Raw genomic sequence first — 21,907 nt, 5'->3', positions numbered from 1 at the left:
TCTGAAATTTTATGGTCTGACCCAAAGTGATTGCAGTAAAGCAGCGTGACAAATGGCGAATGTGAATAATGTAACAATCCCAGGGAGTTGGCACCGAGATAAAATGGCAGGAAAAGAGTGGTTTCGGTCACTCAGGAAACGTCACCTTGATCTCTCAATAAAGAAGCCGGAAGCTTGCAGCTCATCCCGCGCAACAGTTTTCAACAGGAAGACAGTCCAATCATTCTTTGATAATTTGAAAACAGAAATGTGTCGTCATCCGTCCTTCAGTTCTGGTTGCCGTTTGTACAGTTTGGACGAAAGGCACACAAAACCGGTATTCAACGTTTAGTTTTCCGATGAGAGTTGCTCCAACCAACCATTAACTCTCATTAGGTTCATTAATATTAGCTGAAAATTTTGATTGTATTTTCTGTTTGATAACTTTATTACTGGTTAATGAAAAAATATTGGTTTTGGCTAGAAGGGCTATAGTTTTTTCAAATTTCCTATTTGTTTTGATGAAGTCTGAATATTGCATCTGAGTTTTTATGAGTATAATTATGTTTCATTACTCTTAATATTTCACTTTTGTTATTAATCTCTAAAAGTTCAGTTATAGAATTATTATAATGATAAGTATTTGACTGAAGGCCTCTTGAACCAATGTGTTTTTTCATTATAAAAATGTTTTGTGGTTCATAAAGTTCCTTTAGGTTGTATAAGACTCAGAACTATTTTGAGATAAAAAATATGTTGTTCAAGTACAAATGAAGACTGATTATCTTGTAAAACCATACAGATTTGTAGTAAAATAATGAATATATAATATGAAAAGAAGTATAATTTTTTTGTCTTTATGATAAAAAAAAATTTCAAATGCGCCACTTGAAGTAATGAAGTCACCCGGGCGCCAATTGATTTTTATCAATATTTTTATCAGATATTTTTCTCGAGAGAATTTATCTATTCAAAGCTGAGATGATTCTGCAACCGTGTTAGGAATCACACGTTGAAAGGTGAGATCTCGTTAGTCTTTAGCTCGCACAAGTTTCTCAACTTCTGAGAGTTGCCATTCTTATGTGGGCGACAGCTGATTAATGGAAAAACAGATTTCAAAACAGATTTTTAAAACAGAATGAGGTAGTTCAATGTGGAAAATAACCCGGTTAAATGTGTACCTCTCTATGTACAAATTGAACCAAATCAAGTGTTTCATAAATTCTTTTTTCACGCTGAAACCAAACGGAATTCAAAAAATGTATATTCACACAATTGTTATTAAATAAATTCACGAACTACACACAAAAAATTGAAGGCAATAATTGAAAAACGGGCGCGCTACGAGACTTTGAAATTTACCTCGTTCAATGTGAGACAACCTACCCTACCTTTCGAGGAAGATGAAAATTCATTTATCAAAACCGTTTATCATTAAAGTTTGTTCACTTCATTTCATCTGGCTATGATTATTCTGCATCCTAACTTTTCAGGTTAGACGATTGAATTCTCATTTATTTATTCAACCTCGTAAATTCTATCTGTTGGTTCATTTTTTTTTGAGACTTATCCTATCGAAAATACTGAATTAGTCAATTATCTGTAAGAATTTCATCTTAAAAGGTCTACCAGATATCATTTCTTTCTGTCTTTCTTTCTATCTATGATGATATATCGGAGTGTTTATTAAACATGCAGCAAAAAAATTGAGAGACTATTCCTTGGACTATTCTAAGGATATTTTGATCTCAGATGATTTTTAGTAGGGCGCATTTTTTCGAAGATACGGGGCGAAAAAGAATTTCGACGAGCAGAATTTTGGTAAGCAAAATATTGCGTACTACATTCAAGTAATACAAAATCTAACAATTCCGTTGGTACCTATCAACAACATTTCGATCACTACAAATGGCTGTAGACATTCAATTTGAATAATATGTTTCGTAAGTGATCCTGGTGTTTTTGAAAGAGTTCGGGAGTCGATGAGAAGATTGGATTCTTGAATCCGAGCAGGTGATATTCATTTTCAAAATTCATTGTAGATTAAAAAACATTACATGTAATTGTTGGTAATGAATTGTTATTGTCGAAACTCTTTTTCGCTCCGTATATTCGAACCAAAGCGCGCTATCAGAAATCATCGAAGGACAAAATTTCCTCAGAATAGTCCACGGAATAGTTCCTTGAATTTTTGCCGCATGTTTAATGAGCACCTTGCATAACCCTCTGAGAAAGCTAGCCAGCGAAACGTCAGAAAAAAAATTCAAAAATCCACGGCCTCCAAACACGGAAAATAGTGACACTGATAAACACTAATTTATCGATATGAGGTCCAAGTTGAATTCCATTTGTCCTTTTTGAAGTGTTTGGAAGAATTGGGAGAATGCTCATATGTTTATATTTAGTTGAATCAGATATTTAAAACAGTACCCGCACCACTACAATCTTTCAGATTCACACATTCACTTCAATGAAATTAATGAAAACACTTTTGTTCAATTTCCAATAGTAATTTTTTTCATGTATGATGAGGTTAAAATAAAATTACTAGTGGAAGTTAGTGAAAACTGTTTTCATTCAGTTCAATAAATTGATCATGAATTTCCACAAAAAAAGCGACTGTCCTCGATAGAAAGGCTTAACAGATTGTCTCTGGTCTGGATTCCTGGCCATACTGGCCTGGAAGGCAATGAAGCTACTGACTTCTTTGCAAAACAGCTTCATAAGACCATTGGCATCGCTCTAGGCTTCGCCAAACAAAGATTGAACACCAGGATGGCGAGAAGTTTCATGGACTCCTGGCAGAATCTTCCAGGATTGGCTCACTCCAAGGCGTTTATTCACCCTTCGAAGCTTGATACCAAACAGTTATTGGTCTACAGTACAGGCAGAGCCGGACTCTTACCATCTGATCCGAAAGATCACTCACCATACAAACTAATAGGTTTTGTTAAGGAGCTGGGATTATTTGGTCGATTGTGAATAGGTGTGATTCACAATAAATCCTTGCGGGTTGCGGTGGAGAATCGGATAGACCCACTCATTTTGGATCCAACCTAGAATATTAGGAAAATTTAGCCTGTTACTAGTGGTGAACAATCAAGTTGTGCGTACTGTTTCAGTCATTTTATTAATTGGACAATAGTTGTTAAAAACCAAAGTGTGGGTTGTAAATTTTGGTGAGTACATGAGAATTTAGTTTGAATTCTATTTTAGACATGGAAATATTTATTTTTTACCAAAGGTCTTCTCAAAAATCATTACTCTACTCTTGCCCCGTTGGGGGCTTGTGCAGACCAAAGTGGCGGGGAAACTGCATATCGGTCTGCTCTTGCTTAGTTTCTTGTTGAATTCACTTTGGTTTTTTACTTACCTATCAATTTATTTGCATAACCATTGAAATTTGACGAAGAATTATGATAGAGACTTCATTTGGATTTTTTGTTCATTAATTTTATTTTGATTTTTTGTGATTTATTAATGTTTTTATTCTAGGTTTGTCATGATCCGCAATTATGTTAAAAAAACCAACAAGGGTTATTATTTGAGAAAATCGCTAGAAGAAGCTATTGGGGAGATTAAATGCGAACGTATTAATGCTTATACAGCTAGCAAGCAATATGGTTTAACATTAAACACAATAATGTACCATATAATCAAAATCCTTCGGCAAAAGCATCGCGATTCCAAGCCAAGACGAAAAACAATTTGCTGAGGGTCTTCTGAAGTTGAAGAAATATGGATTCGGTTTGTCTAGAAAGAAAGTACTTCAGCTTGTTGGGCAGTTCGTTCAGTCAAACAAGATTAAGACTCATTTCAAAGACGGAACTCCCGGTGTTGGTTTCTTGGGTTCGGAAAAAAAATTCGTTCCTAAAAAGCCACAAAGCGTGGAGGTAGCCCGCAACAAAAATTGTAATCCATTCATAATTTACACATATTTTACATTGCTGGAAAATACAATCAATGAGTTAGAGTTAGAAAACGAACCTAGTAGGATCTGTAACCTGAACTAAATAGTATACAGTGGCAAAAATATTTGGGATCAGTGGCAGCATAAGTACATACTAAGTTTGTTTTATTTTAGAGTTCTCTTCCTTATACTTACCTTAATATTCCACAATATTCAGACGTTTCAATCAACCAAACCCTTGCTGAAAATTTTACCAAAAGATGTCTGTATTTTTCAAAGAAAACAACTCTGAAACCAAGCAATATAACTGAATGCGGCGAAAAGCAGTTGAATAAAGATTTGTTATGAGTTACGCTCTTGCCCCGTAGAGGTTTAAATAATTTTTCATTATGCTTTCAACTGGCATGTACGCTCTTGCCCCGTTTTGACGGGGAAGTGCGTATTATTGACATGTAGTGAAATTTTCTGTTATTATGTGAGTCTAAAAGTAAAAACGGGGACAGTGATAACAAATTTTCTGAAACAAAATACTTACATAATGCTCTGTTCATCAGCGATATAACGTATTTGTGACACATTGGAAATTCATAGGGTTGAAGTCTAACTTTACAGGCTTTACAATCTGCACTTACTCCACTCCACCTCAATTGAAAAAATTTCAAAAACCATATTTTTCAAAAACACATTTTTATCGAAGAAGCTACGGTGTTATCGTTCAATACCAATCAACAAATCAATGCCTATTATGCTATAATCTACTCCTACGTATCATATAACACCATTATCTTGGGATGCTTTTGTAATTCAAGTAGAATATTCCCAATAAAGTGTTATTCGACTTATTTTCAGACTAAACCAAATGAATGATATCGAAAATTATTTCAAAATATGAAATTTCAATAGTTGAATGTATTTCCAATTGTATGATGTTATTCATCGAGTATATTTTGACGTGCATCGAATATTTTATCAGTGCTAGTACTACGCTTCTTGAAATGGATTCGTCAACAGAATTACTGCACACAGCTCACTATTTTATGAAAAAATTTCCTCATATACAGGTTTGAAGGTTGCCCCAAAATCGAAATTGAAGAGATATTTTCAGCACAAATGATTCTACAGTATCAGGGAATTTTTTGAAGCAAAATAAAGATATGTTTACTTATATCTTGGTAAAATGTGTACAAATCTGTCACACTCATATTCGTTTTTCATTTAGTCTCAATATGTTGACCCTGTATATATTTTCTCATTTTTTAATCTGTGGCATATCCTATATCATATTTTATTATTATTGAGCTGGTCAAGCCCGATCTTGGAAACTCCAAAACATGCGTCATGTCAGCATCATCAACCAATGACCAATGTCACACCGTAAGGTGAGTGATCGTCGCGTCCAAGTATCAGGTGCCCTGAGTAGGCGCAATGAGCCGAATATTATCAAGTCGAAGCAAAATTTAGAAGGATTGTTGAAAAGTTTGTCACTAATGAACTCAAAATTTATAATTCAGTAATCTGTGATACAGAAAATACTTTCAGTATTCTGGTGACTGTATAGATAAGAGATACATACGCATTGATAACATAAATATTTCAAAATTTCATTTCGAAACATTCACGTTCCTACACTGTAGGATCTAATTTGATATAATGATGGATATTGAATTAAATCCGACGATATTCATGATAATTTTCCTTCTGAGGAAATACTTGCAGATGTTCATTAGCAAAATCTCGCTGAAATCAATCAATCTTGCACTAACGAAGAGAGTAACATCCCGAAACCAGTTTGTAGATAATCCACTAAATTAATTTCAGCGAAATCCTGCTGCCGGGCCTATAAAAACCATCTGCAATAATTTTTCCAGTGAAAAATAGGATATAAAATATAAATGTTTATGCCATATAAATGAGTGTTTTACGTGGTACGAACCGAAAAAGTATTTGTTTTCCGAGACAGTGAACAGATTCTAAACATAGGACGATGTTTATATTTCGAAATTTCGTTTCAAAATATGTTTTTGAATACTTCTGCAGTAAGTGACCAGTCAATTCAGATGTGTCAGAACTCGTGAATTTTTGTCACTGTATAATAACGAAATGATGAGAAAGATCAATGATGAAAATCTTTTCTATGAAAGTAACATAATGTACTGAATATCTTCATTTAATGTACAGGCAGTTAAATCTAAAATAACTGATGCATGTGATAATTTTCATGAGAATTGCTGAATCTGTTATTTCCATTGACTGTTCTGATTATTTGTCATCCAGTCATAGTTTGCTATGTACGTTGAAACTTTCTTCGTTGGATTCAAAGCGAATCAGTCGGATAAAATTATGAATTGATATGAATGGGTACATCATTCGATGTTGTTTCGGAAAATTATATATTTGAGAAATCCTGCTGATATTGACATGATCCCCAGTTAGATAGTTATGGATTATATTGGTGCGTTATGTGAACCATTGCAACTAATTCTTAGTATAATCATAATTTACTAAACGAAAGTCATTTTTTGTGAAATAAAATCAGTTTCCACTTTCTACACGTGCATGGAGTTTTCTATTACCCACAATTTTCTTATTTTTTAGATTGTGACTTATTCCTGGTTCCCTTTATAGTGAAAAACTACTCACGTATGCCTCATTCTGAAAAAACGATCCCAAATATATCCCAAAATTAACGGGCTATTTCAAGAACGTGCAATTCCTCTAAGATGTTTGAAATTTGCTATATTCTTCGGCAATAAAAACATAATATATCGGTACATCAGCATTGTTTTATGGAACGTAGGTCTTGCTTCAACCCTTTATCATGTTTAAATCTTTATCCCAATCTGCTTGATTGTCACAGCAACTATTCACCAATAATTCCATCTTGTTTCTCATAAAACAATCTCTCCACTCACTACATCAAAAACATTATTTTCATCCAGTTAATATGGGTCCCTCCACACATTGGCATATTTGAAAATGAAAGAGCTGACAAATTAGCGAAAGAAGCAATTACTAACCAGTGTCACTTGCTGTTGATACAGATCTGAAATCTCTATGCAAGCAAACGATCATCAACAATTGGCAATCCCAAAGGAATAGTTCGTCACCAAAACTTCTTGAGACAAAACAGTCAGTATATCCTTGAAAAACATCTCAAATGAAATAAAAGCTCAGGAGTGTGGGCTAGTCTTCGTCTAGGCCACACTCGCCTCACCCATGGCTATCTATTATCTAAAGAAGAACCCCCATTATGTGAAGTGTGTGATAGTCTTCAAAGTGTTAAACATATACTCACCGGGTGCGTGCTGTATCGCAACCAAAGACATAAGTATGGCTTCCCACCAATAAAGGACATATTAGGAGATGAATGTGATATCAATAATCTATTAGCTTTTTTCAGAAATACCACTTTGTTACATACTCTTTTTTTGCTAATGACCCTAGAGGTCGATGCGACTATCAATAAATAAATAATAAAAAAACATATGTGCATGATTTCTCGATTCCTGATGTTGATTTGTCTAAATTTCCAAAAAATCTCCTATCGGGTAGAATACATATTCTTCTAGGGAGAATAGATGACATTGATCAGACAGATTTTCCAATACTCATTTTCAAATAGTCTAGTTGACAGAAATTAGTTTTTTTGAATACGAGTAGATCAAATTTCGAGTTTTTTTTTTAGCATATTCTCAGAGTTGGCTTGAAATTTCAACACAAGTCTCTTGTGATTGTCAATATTTGCAATCTGGTACTGAGTCTGTTCATAATTTATCTTTGCAAAATAACATGTATTTCAAGTGATGGCACATACAACAGTAATACAATTAACTGTTTGTCCCATAACTACATTATTGAAAATAATGATATGAATATTTGTGAATGAATAAGGCACACATAAAAATATGCTTTTTTTTCTACCTATATTGAGGAAATCATCTGGCACACTGATAGAAGTTTGGAGTTCATTATTATTTTAAAACAGTTTTTTTTAAACAGTAACTGTAGAAGATTCTGGAGCAGTTCTACTTTGAAACTACTCTACAACTCAAATGAATGCTTCAGGTTAGAGTATGATATTTCAATCTGGATTCATTCGTATGATTATCTGATCGAATGTAGATTCGATGTAGAAGATATTTTGGAAGTTTTCCAATTTTCGATCATATGGTATTTATCCTAATAAGTGAATCGATACCATGATTCTACTCAGCAGATTTGATACAGGTTTTGTGAACAAAATTCAAATTGAATTGATCACATAACAATATAGCTAGCAGGTTTTCTTTTGATTGAATAAACTTTGGAGTGCCCCTAATAAATTTTGATATTACCTGAGTATATCCTATACAGCAATTTCAAGAAAATTAGTGATGTTTGCGGAATTCATCACGATGTAATACAGGAAATAATATCTCATATTATACACACTTCAATTTCAGCAACTTCTTGAAATAGAGCAAGAAAATACAATGCAATTTTTCAAGAATATTCATCTTGCCCTAGATTTAATGAGCATTATGATGAATCTGGAATGGTGTATGCAGATAAGACCACAAATGACAGAAATTTGGATAATGGTGGTATTTCATTTCCATGATATTGAAGACGGAACAAAAAACATACCCACAAAATGTTGGTGAGTCTCAAAAACGATACATTGTAGAAATTGGAATGAATCGATACTATTTCACCATTTTCGTCATTTACACCAAAATTGGAAAAAAATGTCATTGATAGTATAACCGTTGAAAAGTGGAACAAAAGAAGTAAAAATAGCTTGTTCGATTGAATTGTTTGATTGATAAACTATTCATTTTGTAGAAAAGTATATTGAAATAGAATGAAATTATATATTTTGTGAAAAAAATACATTTTGTGATATGTGTAATTATCAACATAAATACCAATAAATAATCAGTAGCCGAACATGCACTTCGAGAAAACATTTCCCAAAGCTATATAGAGCAACGATAAAAATTCAGAAATGAAATAAAATCAGAATCAACATCAATAAAGTCTGGCTACTTGTGTTAAATTGATATTGATATTGATATATTGAAGTACAGTTTATATATTTACATGTAACATATCGTGTTTTTCAAAAGTCTCAGATCCAGTAACTAGGCCTAGATATGTTTATCTGTTCTGCCATGTACTAGATCTATAGACTTTCTAAAAAAGTGTACCTACATTTTATGATTATAACTAAGCAGTGAGTAGAGAAAAAATTTAGTAGAAAAATTAACATGATAGATTCAATGAATTTTTTTCTTTTTTTAAAAAATAACAAATAATTATATAATATAAGTTGCAAATGGTGAGAATTCCAAACCGTTTCAAGCAGGGTCAGTTACAGAGGAGAACAGATAGTTTTTAAAGGTAAGGTTCATCTTAAATTATTATTCATTATATTATAAAATTTGTTTGGAAATTGTTTCTTTGTTTCTTTTTTGAATTGTTCTAGTTTTCGAATACATTTCAATTCAATCGGAATGCAGTTGAAGAATTTAGGGCCGAAGAAAAAGAAAGATCTTTGCGTTAAAGATTTTCTGGAAAGTTGTATACTGAGATTCAAATTACTAGTAAACCTTGTTATTCCAGTTTTTCTCTGGTAAGATGTTTCGTGTCTGATGTACATTCTTTTTAAACACTGGTGAGTAAATAACAGTTTTATATTCAAGACCTGTGATTCTTGGTATAGCATGTCAGTGGAATATCGTTTTTTTTTTTTTAGAATAATTCTAAGAAGAATATTTTGTGTTTTTTATAGAGAATCAAGTGTAGTATTGAAGGCCCCACCCCATGCTGTAATACAGTAGGTCATTACAGATTCAGCTAGGGAATTGTAAAGTAAAAGGAGATTTCTTCTGGTAAGTACGTCTCTCAGGATATAAAAACTGTGCATCAAGACTCTTAAACGGTTATTAACATTTGTGATGTGATCTGACCAGCGCGTGCATTGATCTAAGACTACTCCTAAATATTTGATTTTTTTCACTTTTTTTACTATGGAACATGTGCAATCGATCTTATGACAGTTTGTGATGTGTAATTGTATCAGAATATTTTTTGGTTGGGTAGTGACTGTTGGCGTAAATGTGAGAAATTTTGTTTTTTCAATATTCAGGGTGAGTTTGTTTAAGTTAAGCCAGTCGTGTATTTTTTGCAAGTCAGTCTCAGTAGTTTCTTTTACTTCCTCCCAAGTTTCTCCTGTGAAGATCAGAGCTGTATCATCTGCATAACAAAAATAGTGTCCTTTAAATCCATTAATTCTTGTAATATCATTCATGTACACAAGGAACAGTATCGGTCCTAATACTGTCCCCTGTGGTACACCGATTTTCACTTTTGAAACGTTACTTATTTCTTGTCCAACTTTTACCTGTTGTACTCTACTTGTTAGGTAATCAGTCATAAGGTCAGCCGACAGACCACGTATACCGTAATGGTGCAGCTTATTGAGTAAAATTTCGTGAGAAACTGTGTCGAAGGCCTTGGCAAGGTCGAGGAATACTGCAACGCATTTCATCGATTTGTGCAAGGCCCCGACTGTCTCCTCCAGGAAATCCACTACAGCATTCTCAGTGTTTGAGTTCTGCACAAAACCATATTGCCTATCAGTGATGACATTATGTTTGTGAAAAAAATCCAACAGTCTTTTTTTTTACCACCTGTTCAAATATTTTTGCTAAGTTGTTCATAACAGATATTGGTCTATAATTACTTGGTTCACGACGGTCACCTGATTTGAAAATTGGAGTGATGAGAAACTCTTTCCATTTCTGTGGAATTTTTCCACTTGATAAGCATAGATTAATTATGTGTACTAGCGGGGATAAAATGAATTCATGAATGTATTTTATGGTTTTAACTGAGAGTTTGTCTGGACCTGAAGAACAATTATTTTCCAGTTTAGATATCTGAATAATGATTTCATTTTTTTGTTGCAGGTTCTAAATATATGGTTGAATCATTTCTTGCTAAGGAGTGTCTGGCTGAATTCATTTTGTGAATTTTTTCTGACATATTGATACCGAGATTGGTGTAAAAAATATTAAATATGTTGACTTTTTCTTTGTTGCTTGTTATCATATTTCCAGTTTTATTTTTCAATGGTGTGTCTTCTATTTGCATATTGTTCTTTTTCTTATTGCGACCAGTTATATCATTTATGACATTCCATATTTTTTTATTGTCTTTCAGCTTCCTCTATTTTGTGCTGATAAAATTCATTTTTTAATTTTTTAATTGAAGCATTGAGTTTATTTCGAAATTCTTTGTAGTTTCTCTCGTTTTCGACAGTGTGGTTTTAGATTAGTTTTTTTTCATAAGATCCCTGCGTTTAATAGATGTGATGAGACCTAAGGTAATCCACGGTTTGATTTTTTCATACTTTTTATTATTTATGATTCTTACTTTACTTGAATTTGTTATGTAATAATTTAACTTGTCGATGAACAGTTGATACGCTGTTTGGGATTCATTTGATATTAGAACGTCATCCCATGTTTCATTTATAAGAAAACTTTTCAATTTTTCACAATTTACGTTGGTAATTCTGACATCATTTTCTGTATTTTCAGATTTGTTATTGTGTGAAGTGGTCTGTCATGTCAGTTCGAAATATCACGGGTTCGATTTCGGTTTCGTTTTTTATACTGTTTTTCATTCGGACAAATATATGATCAATTATAGATTTTGTGTTTTCTGTAACTCTTGTAGGTTGATTTATGTACGATATGAAACCATTTGAGAAAATAACTTTTGTCTAATTTCTACTAAGATTATCATTTATTACAACCGGTTTCGGTTCATTAGACTATTTTCAAAATAATTCAACCATCAAGAATTATTTCAACAAATATTTCATTCACCAGATATGAAAGTGAATGGAACTGAATTGAACCATATAGACAAGAACAGAAGAAAGTAGAAGTTCGGAAGATTTTGAATGACGATATAAACCAACATGACTATAACTTTTTGATTTGGACCTTATAAAACCTGACAATTGGTTAAACGTCACAGGCGACGAAATATTCCTTTCAATATCATTTCCACTTCTTGTAATGCATCCCTCACCCCGCTTTTGGCTCAGAGAATAATTATCAAAGAGAATACCATACTTGAAGTTCTCGTTAATATATTTTAATGAAAATCCCTGTAACTAACAGTTATAATTTTCAGCGTTTCCACATCCTTCTCAGCAATTACCGAGCGCTGAATTAATACGAAACTTTCGCACTACTTCCTGTCTGAATTGTTCTTGAAACAGCCATCCTCATTATAATTTTATATATCCGCGGCAAAACCGCCACCGTTCATCCCAACCACCTACGTGTAAACGGCTAAATTGTTTTAAAGCTTCGTCTTAATTTCTTCATATGGATGCAGGCGATAATGCGGATAATGCGAGGCGAAACTCCGACTCGGGATTAACGAGAGCACCACGACTGTGCCTTTCAGACACGGAGCGATCCAATAAGGCTCTTATGAATGCAGTTACCTGTAATTTATGTCGCATTTGCATCTCTTTGGGCTCCAAGAAATGGTCTTACTCGTATTGGTAGATTACCCTGCGACAATCTCTGAAGGTAACGAATCATCACACATGTGTCACAGATAAAGTAGGAGATAAAACACACACAGAGGACTAGTGTGAAATTGTGAAGTGGCCAGTGAAGGTAAAACCATAATTATTCAAAGAATATCAAGTAATCTGTACTTTTCAACGGCCGTAGAAAATTAACGGAGACTCTCACCCTTCTCGAATTATACGGGGAAAACCAAAAATGCTGTTTTCTGTTTTTTTCGAATGAAATTGTTATTTCGGAGAATTAACAAAATGGAAACAGAAAATGTTATTGTACTCAAAGAGTACTATGACGATGTAATGATTAATAGTCGATGATAGTCGAGTTACTTGAAAATGGCCTTATAAGCCGAAACCGGTCGTAACGAATAAATAAACACAGTAGAAACTGAACAAAAGTATTTCTTAATTCTATATTCAACATGAATTTCTACAAAATAAATATGTCATCAATCGAACGAGTCGATAAACCGTTTCGTATCAATGTGAACACCATCAACTTTTTTTTTTGAATACGGACCTATCTTTTTCATTACAGATATTGATGAAGCAATAAATTCACATTTGATATTTGTTTAGCGATTTAATTGAAATGAGTACCATCATCAGTGACAACAATTTTAAATTACGGTCCTGTCGTTACGTATTTTGTGAATTCTTTCGATTTCTTCGAAATATAATTCAGACAACACAATAAATACCACAGGTAGGTACCCTAACATAATGAAATTCCGTACACTTTCGTTTTGTACATTTTTGAAGACTTATTTGAAGTAACAAAAATATCAGTTTTTGGTAAAAATTCGATTGTTGTATAATTTGGTATGATCAACTAGCATCTCAATTCATTTACCATCTTAAACACTTAGGCTTTGTTTTGCTTCTGTGCCAGGAAGAATGAATGCGTTGTTGATATCTGTTGAGAACTGTCAGACGTTAATAAATATATCATAGATGTATTCAGATGATGAAAGTACTGATATGCTATTTAGAAATCCTTTTTTGGCAAGGAATATGTATATTGAGCTATACCCGAATCGTCGTATTACGAACAATCAAATGTTTAGACGATTAGAAAGAAATTTGAGGGACTGTGGTGCATTTGACAAAAAGAAAACAAGAAAATGTGTGGTTACTGAAAGTGTGAGGAATCAAATAAATGTTATGGGTCAGCAAATATTACCACATAAAAATTCACAGAGTGAAAACTTAGGATTGGCAAGTTACAAAAATTATGCTAATCAATTACGAGAAATTGCCCACAAAATGGGAATTTCTTTAAAATCCACCACATGATACGCAAAGTTCATCACCTCAATGAAAGGGATTACGGAAGTAGAATATGACTTGCGAAGTGGTTAAGGCGTAGAAATAGGGATTTTGGAAGTATTTGTAAAATAATTATATGGACAGATGAATCAAAATTCACCAACATAAGTTGGTTTAACAGAAATATCCATTATAGGTAGAATAATACAAATTATCATTTACTTATGGAAACCAATTTTCAAAAAAGGTTGGGAATAAAAGTTCGGTTGAGAATTGTGGGAACAAACATCCTTGGCCCTTTCTTCCATGATGATCATTCGAATAGTGAGATGTATCTTCATTTTCTATCCAAAGAATTCGATGGCCCTTTCTTCCATGATGATCATTCGAATAGTGAGATGTATCTTCATTTTCTATCCAAAGAATTCGATGGCTACTTTGATGAATTGCCACTGTATATCCGCCATGAAATACAATATTCTCAACAGGTCGGCGCTCCTTCCTATAATGCAGCAATAGTAAGGGAACATTCAGATGCAATATTCCCAAGAAAATGGATTGGAAACAGTGGACCAATTAACTGGCCAGCTCGATCCCCAGATTTTACTCCTTGAGATTTTTTCGTCTGGGGATACATAAAGGATATAGGTTTTTCAACACCAAGTACAGATATCGAGCATATCAAACAAAACCTGATAGATACATATATTAGTAGCACACCTTTCATGCTGAAAAATTGCCACAGAAACAGACAATTTATGTGCATTCAACAAAGAGGTCGTCAATTTGAGCATGTAGATCGCCATGTAGCTTTAACCCGCCATCGGTCGCGTTGTTGGATTTCATCTGACATTTTTACTTCGTAGAACACACTGTATACTGTAGTAATTTTACTTTGACTTTGTATGCTCAAGTATGCTTTCTTAGAAATGTACCTAACCACCATATTTATATTATTTCTTGAAGTGCAAGATCAGTTTTGAATAAATCATGTTGATAGAAGGTAGTGGTCAAATGTTAGCTAGTAAATAACACGCGACTGATTATATAGTAGAAAATTTTATATTGTGTTAGACAAAATCTAACTTCGCGACTAAATACGTTCGTTATTATTTTATCGAATTGTGAAAAAAACATTTCGTTTTTGTGAATTTATACATTGTATAATGTGGTACGAAAAAGAGCAAAAGCGGCCGCAAGCTGTGTGGGATATAATGTTGGAAGAAGAAGAAGAAGCAGGAGTATCAAATGATCCTGATCTAGAGTTCAACGATGAAGATGCAGGTTCTGAGCACAGTTTACACAACACCGATTCAGAGCAATCATATTCCGGAAATGATACACATCAAGAATTATTGCAGGTCTGTTCTAGTGATTCAAGCGATTTAGTATACACAGGAAAAGACGGAAGTAACTGGTTGGTCCACAAGCAACCACATTCACGAAAAACTTCCTGCAAAAATTTAGTTACTCAGCTTCCTCGTGTGAAGCAAGTTGCTAAAAATTCATGAACAATAATATATTATTGAAAACTTCATTTCCCAAACGAAATTATATATAACAAATTGCACCAATAAACAACTTGACAAGATGAGACTCTTTTTTAGCAGAGAAAAAGATTGCCTTGCCACCGATTTTGATGAAATGAATGCGTTTTTGGGAATATTATATTTAGCTGGTGTAAAAAACGCTCAACACAAAACACAGATAGTATGGCTCCAGAATAATTTGCGGCTACAATGTCGCAATGACATTTTTGCGCAGTACGCACAAATAGGTTTTCGAAAAGGCGATGTACAATATGTGCAAAATCAATTTGCAATGAACACACGGCTGTTACTGTATTCACCTATCCTGATTGTAACATCGAAGAAGATAATTAAGTGTTGAGTATTGAATTTCAAAATATTACTGGTACTTATAAAATTAGTAAAATTGTTTTCTTCAGGTGGTTGCTAATTAAAAGATTTTGCACTGTGTATTTGTTATTTTCGAGTATTGGAGCAACATTTCCTTTTAATTTCCACTTAGAATGTTATTTTTTTAACAGCACGTTCGATGAAATCTAACACGCGACCTATCGCGTACCTTTTGGCCACGCGACTGATGGCGAGTTCATTTTCCGTATTGTTTTCATTTTTCCCAAAAGTTCATGATAGAATGAATTGTTTCTCTGTTTGATCGTTGTCACTGATGATGATGTTTATTTCAAATTGAACGCTATAAAAATATCGAATGTGATATACCCTTGGATTGTTAATTTATCGCTCTATTAATATCTGTAACAAAAAAGACAGATCCGTATTGAAAAAAGTTGATGGTGGCCTTGTTGACACTAATCGTTTTATCGACTATTTATTATTACATCGTCACAGTACACTTCCAATGCAACAACATTTTTCCTATCCATTTTTTGATATTCTCTAAAATGACAATTCCAATATGTAAAAACGAAAAATAGCATTTTTGGTTTTCCCCGTGTAACTCAAGAACAGCGACAGTCCCTGTAAATTTTCTGCGACCATTGTATTGTTCCCTATGACAGTTACCTTTTTTCTCATTTATTCGTCTTCGTATCTGTTACGGTTTAGAACCTAACAATGTTACCACATGATAAAAGAAACGGCCTGTATAAAAATAATAAAAATATTTGTATTGCACTCTTTCGAACCTTTGGTGTAGAAATGAATATTACTGGAGTTTTATCCCAACACCAAACCGTTATTTTAAACACTTCGAGACGTGTTTCAACCACCAAGTGATAATCTTCAAGAGGAAGATTGAACTAAATCTAAATAATTTTGTACTTATTTATAGCGTAGATACCTTTGGTACGTACCTGGGTGTGATTGTCCCAAAATTGATTTTACAATGTTGCCCTATCTACTAGTCAGGTAAATCTGATGAGTGAAAATATTATTTCAACAAGCTATATAGTTTTAGATATTGGTTCAGCACCGTCATTCAATTTCGATTAAATTGGTACACTCGACCACCCTGTAGATTTCTATGGGTTGAACAAAGCCTGCAAAAACGGTAACTAATCTTTTATCAAGTTTTTTACAAACTGTAGGTTTTCGACTAAAATGAATAATCTGAAAGTGTCGAGTTTGTACATTCTATGCAGTTCTTGCTCAGCAATTAAACTGAAAATATTGTGCTTTAACATGGAACGCCATCACTTACCATTGGCTGAGATGAATAGAGCTGTAGGGCTTCTTCAAGGTGGCATGCGACAAAATGATGTAGCTCTTCGTTTGGGGGTCTCCCAAAGTGTTATCAGTCGATTGTGGCGGCGTTTTCGTGAAACTGGCAGTCCAGCCGAACAACATCCAGGGCGAGGACGTGCTACAACTGCAGTTCAAGACCGATTTTCGGTCTTAACCGCAAGAAGACAACCGACAATCACAGCACCTGAGTTGGTTAACGTGTTGCAGCAGACGCACCAGGTAACCATTGGTCGTGATACTGTCAGAAATCGACTGCATGAAGCAGATCTCCACAACAAAAGGCCACTTAGATGTCCACCTTTGTCGAGAGGCAATCGCGGTAGAAGATTAGAGTGGTGTCAAGAACATCAAAACTGGGATGCAAATGATTGGGCCACAGTTTTGTTTACAGACGAATCCAGATTTGGATTTCATCCAGATTCTCGTCGAGTAAGACTGTGGAGACGACCTGGAAATAATGAACGTTTGAGACACGTCCAGGAAGTCCACACATACAGAGGTGGTACAGTAATGCTATGGGGCGGAATCATGATCGGCGGCAGAACCGATCTCGTTTTTCCAAATCGCTCCCTCACAGCTCGACAGTACTTCGACACCATTATTCTACCTATCGTCCGTCCGTTTGCTGGTGCTGTTGGTGAAAATTTTCACCTAATGCACGATAATGCTCGTCCACATGTCGCACGTCTAGTGACTGACTGGTTCACCAACGAAGGAGTTGATGTATTGCCATGGCCAGCACAATCACCGGACCTGAATCCCATCGAGCATGTGTGGTACATGCTCCAACGAAGAATTACTCCGCATATGGGGAACATTCACACAACGTTTCAATTGGGAGAGCTTTTAATCGCTGAATGGACAAATGTACCTCAACAAGACATTGACAATCTCATTTTGTCGATGCACGATAGATGTAGGGCCGTAATAAACCAGCGTGGAGGCCAAACTTTGTATTGATTCCAATTTTTTTTGTATTATGTTTTTTTTGGGGTGCCAAAGAAGTGCCATATTTTTTTTTAGTTTTGCTTATATGCGCACTCAGTATTTTTGACCATTTAATAGATTTTGTTGTAAGTTACATTCGTTTAATAATCACCCGTCAACTTTTTTTTTCCTAAAGCGATCTAAAAAAAATTATTGCCATTTTTAAAAATATCCCTATACTTTTCCGATGTGTGTAGATGCCTATTGTCGTTAACTTATCTAACTAATATTAATGAACTGAAGTCTATGGAATGGTTTTGTTGCAAAACATAATGGACTTAAATTCCAGACTTATCCGAATACATAGTAGGTATTTTATGTGTCGCATACTGAAGAAGAGTTTACTTTTGTGAAGATTTTCGAAAACTATCTTGATAATAAAGTTTTGGTCCAATTTTTTTCTTAGATTTATGGTTCTGTATGATGTTTAGCTTACTGAATTCATTGACTTGAAAAAAATGAGAGTTGGAATCTGGAATTCAAGCAACACTTCATTGTCAATGTTTCTATTTTCATTCGGGTTTGAATGCCGTCTTAGTTTGGAACTGCATCCTAACGTTTCGTCAGCCCGAGTGGCTGGTGTCTACAGGTTCTTCTTTCGTATGCGCCAAAAAAAGTTCAGTTATAAATATTTTTGAAAAACCATCATTACGAAAACATTCTCCTGAGATAAAATGAAAGGACCCAATGCTATTCTTTCCTAATTTTTGGTAAAGAAAGTCAATGAGCAATGTAGGTAAGTAAATCATTAGGAACTAGACTTCATCAAGGAAAGTAACAAGATGTGTGACTTTGAGAACAGAATAAAACAAAAAATATATAGGATAGATATAGTATTGCTTAAACGGCGTGAAGGCTCGTAGTTTGGTACTGCCACTGATGAGAGAACATTTGCGAAACTGATAAAACACATTTAATCTATGGAAACTGGGTCCAAACCATTACCGTTAGATCAAGTTGTAAAAAATTAATAAATGCATTTTAGGGAAGAGCAAATATTCAAGTTGAAATTGTATATATTTTCATAAAGACTTTCCATGCATTGTCACATCCTTCTTTGTATAAGATCGACCCGATACAGGTGAAATAACTATCACCACGACAAAAAAATAGTTTGAGAGAAACAGTTTTTGAAATGTTATCTTCGAAACAAGCGTATGGTTCAACTTCAACTACAGCCTTAGAAAAAGTAAATCTACTAGCTGAATAATTTGCGTCCCAGTCCACAGTAGATTTTCTGAGAAAGTCCCACACTACAATCAACAATGCCGGAAATTATTTTTTGAGAACGTATAGTTAGGCGAATTTTGAAACAGCTCAATATCAACAAGACGTCTGGTCCTGATTAATAGCACGTCATAGTTCTTAAAAAGTGCGCCAAAAAACTCGAACCAATATTTTTCAGACTTTTCAGTCTGTCCTAAACGGAAGGGGTTTTTCCTTCTTGTTGACAGATTGCTTGCATTCACGTATTCTCAAAATGGACCTGTCGATTTGCTATCAGGAATATCACTGATATCACAGCATCTTGAGCGATCATCAATAGGGCTTTCGGAAACAAAGATCAAGAGGCGATCTTCTGTCGTATGTCACCCATATTTGAAATAACGCAATCGAGAATCATGAAGAGTCAAGAGGTGTTGATCTTGATATTACTGAGGCCTTTGACCGTGTGTGGCATGAGGGTTTGCTGGCCAAACTTCAATGTTATGGCTTGTCGGATCATTTTTGTGTATGGCTCTCCAGCAAGTTCAATTCAATGCCACAAAAACCGAAGTATCGGTTATCAAAAAGTGAATTTTTCTGAACCGAATATAATAATGTTAGGACAGTTTATTGGAGGTTGAAATGGACACCAATATGTCCAAGACATATTGGTGTCGCATGTCGCTGGAATTGCAAAGGCTGCTGCTCAAAAGTTACACTATTCCGAACTTAAAAACTATACACACCCCAGCAACTTTTGATCTTTTTAAAGCTCAGATCAGACCTTCTTTGAAGTATTGTTCTCATATATGGAGCTCCGCCACTAACCATACCCTGAAGCTGTTGAATTCCATACAAAAAAGAGCCATTCGCCTGATTGGAGACGCGAACATGACTTGCAACCTTGATAGTTTGAAACATCGAAGGAAGGTTGGGATTTGTGCCTCTACAGATACTTTCACGGGAAGTGTTCAAGGGACTTAGCACATTTGATTCTACCAAGAGCGGTACATATCAGAAATATTCGACAAGCTGTGGCTGCCCATCATTTAGAGGTTTAACTCATTTCACCTCGAACTCCACCGTTTGAAAACTCTTTCATTTGGAGACCTGCGTTTATGCAAAATATAGTTGCTGAGAACGTTTTTCCAGAAGAATTCAATCCACAGCGATTTGAATCCAATGTGCGAGAATCGTTATTCTCGCACAGGCACTGCTCTAAGAGCACCTTGAGGATTTATCTGTAGTGCTTGTGTTTTGGCCCCAAAAAATCACTGAATATGAATTTCCAGGTTGGATCCTAAATGCACACCACTGAGACACAGCCCGTATAAATAACCGAGAGTTTTTCCCATTTGAGGTTTAAAACGAAGAAAATTATGGCTGTAATCTGAAAATATTACAGCGTTTTCTTCGTTCGACGCTCCGAGAAGGCTCAAGTAGTAACTTTTCCAAGCTCATCTGGATAATTGAGTTATCAGTCAAAATTTAATTACTTTAAGAAGACTAAGAATGACGCAGGAGAATGAATCACGTTTCTGAATTGCATATTCCACCCTTAATATCAACAGATTAAATATTTGCGTAGTTGGAATATGTTTTCCTTACATCAATCATTCCTTGGATATATTGAAAAGATCAACAGTTTTTCCAGGAGGGCGGGTGAGTTATGAAATGTTATCTCTTGTCGTGAAGGGGAAATATATATATAAAAGATTGAATATAACTGCGCTTACGATATTTAAATGGTGGTGAACGAGTAGTCAAACTGAAAATTGGATAACGATGCCTTTTTGATGAACATCTGTCAGTGAAAAATATATGTTCCACACAGGGGGAGCCAGGAGGGGTGGAAAAGATCTATACAGGAATTCCTACTATCAATAATTTCTTTTCTCAAGATTGATTCAGTACAATGTGAATGTGATTATTGTTCTTCAGTACTATCTATGAAATATATCAAACCAATATATATATGTCATTAGTTTAGATTTCCATTGTTTAATATGATATAGAATGATTTGAAATCCCTGAAAAAAACAATACAATGGAGAATTGAAATTATTTGAATTTTGAATTTGCTTATTTATTTATTTCTTTATTTATTTTAGTGCTTTCACCTATCCTCTTTTCTCTCTCATCGCTTAATCTGGAGCTGACCGTTTGACGGGAGTTGGCCGTTTTCCGCTTGATTATAGGTTTCCATAAGATGATCTACGTTAGCTTGACTGAATGCGTTATTGAACAACATATATGCGGATTCTTTGAATTTCCCCCTAACAAGTGTTACTCTCTGTGGGTAATCTCAGCTTGGGACCACTTGATGTTATGTTGATGAGTCCGAGTATGCTCAGCTATTTTGCTAGTTTCTTCTCGCTGTGTATGTTTCTTGTGCAATGCGGACTTTCAATGACCTCTTAGTTTCACCGATAAAGGATTTTCTGCTTCACAGAGTATCCGGTGAATGCAATTATTGGATCGCATTTCGCGTTTAATGGCCTGGTATTCGTGAGACTGCTATGTATAGTGTTTTCGGTTATGAAACAGATTATTATTATCGTTTTCGACAATCTTCCAATGTAGGGAAGTGCAAGCACTGGTTGTGACGGCTTCTCTCCCTTGGGAGGCGCTTTCTGTCTTTTAGCCAAAGTGTTAGGTCGGGACCAAAGTGGGTGGGTCTATTCGACCCTCCACTGAAACCCACAAGGGTTTACTGTGACTCTCGTCTAT

At 34.7% G+C, this 21,907-nt stretch overlaps 1 long non-coding RNA gene across 1 annotated transcript; it reads left to right on the top strand.

Moving 5' to 3' along the window:
- The first annotated feature begins 9,505 nt into the window (after positions 1 to 9,505).
- LOC141487367 (uncharacterized) lies at positions 9,506 to 10,897 on the top strand. Its single transcript, XR_012468350.1, has 3 exons — positions 9,506 to 9,545; positions 9,663 to 9,762; positions 10,843 to 10,897. It is a non-coding gene; the product is annotated as an uncharacterized lncRNA (long non-coding RNA).
- Positions 10,898 to 21,907: the final 11,010 nt, after the last annotated feature.

Source organism: Leptinotarsa decemlineata, unplaced genomic scaffold (genome assembly GCF_025532065.1).
Source record: "Leptinotarsa decemlineata unplaced genomic scaffold, Ldec_3_MD MMD2_tig00078422_RagTag_RagTag, whole genome shotgun sequence".
Classification (NCBI taxonomy): domain Eukaryota; kingdom Metazoa; phylum Arthropoda; class Insecta; order Coleoptera; family Chrysomelidae; genus Leptinotarsa; species Leptinotarsa decemlineata.
The sequence above is the reverse complement of the archived record's forward strand: the minus strand, read 5'-3'. Positions and strand labels throughout refer to the sequence as shown.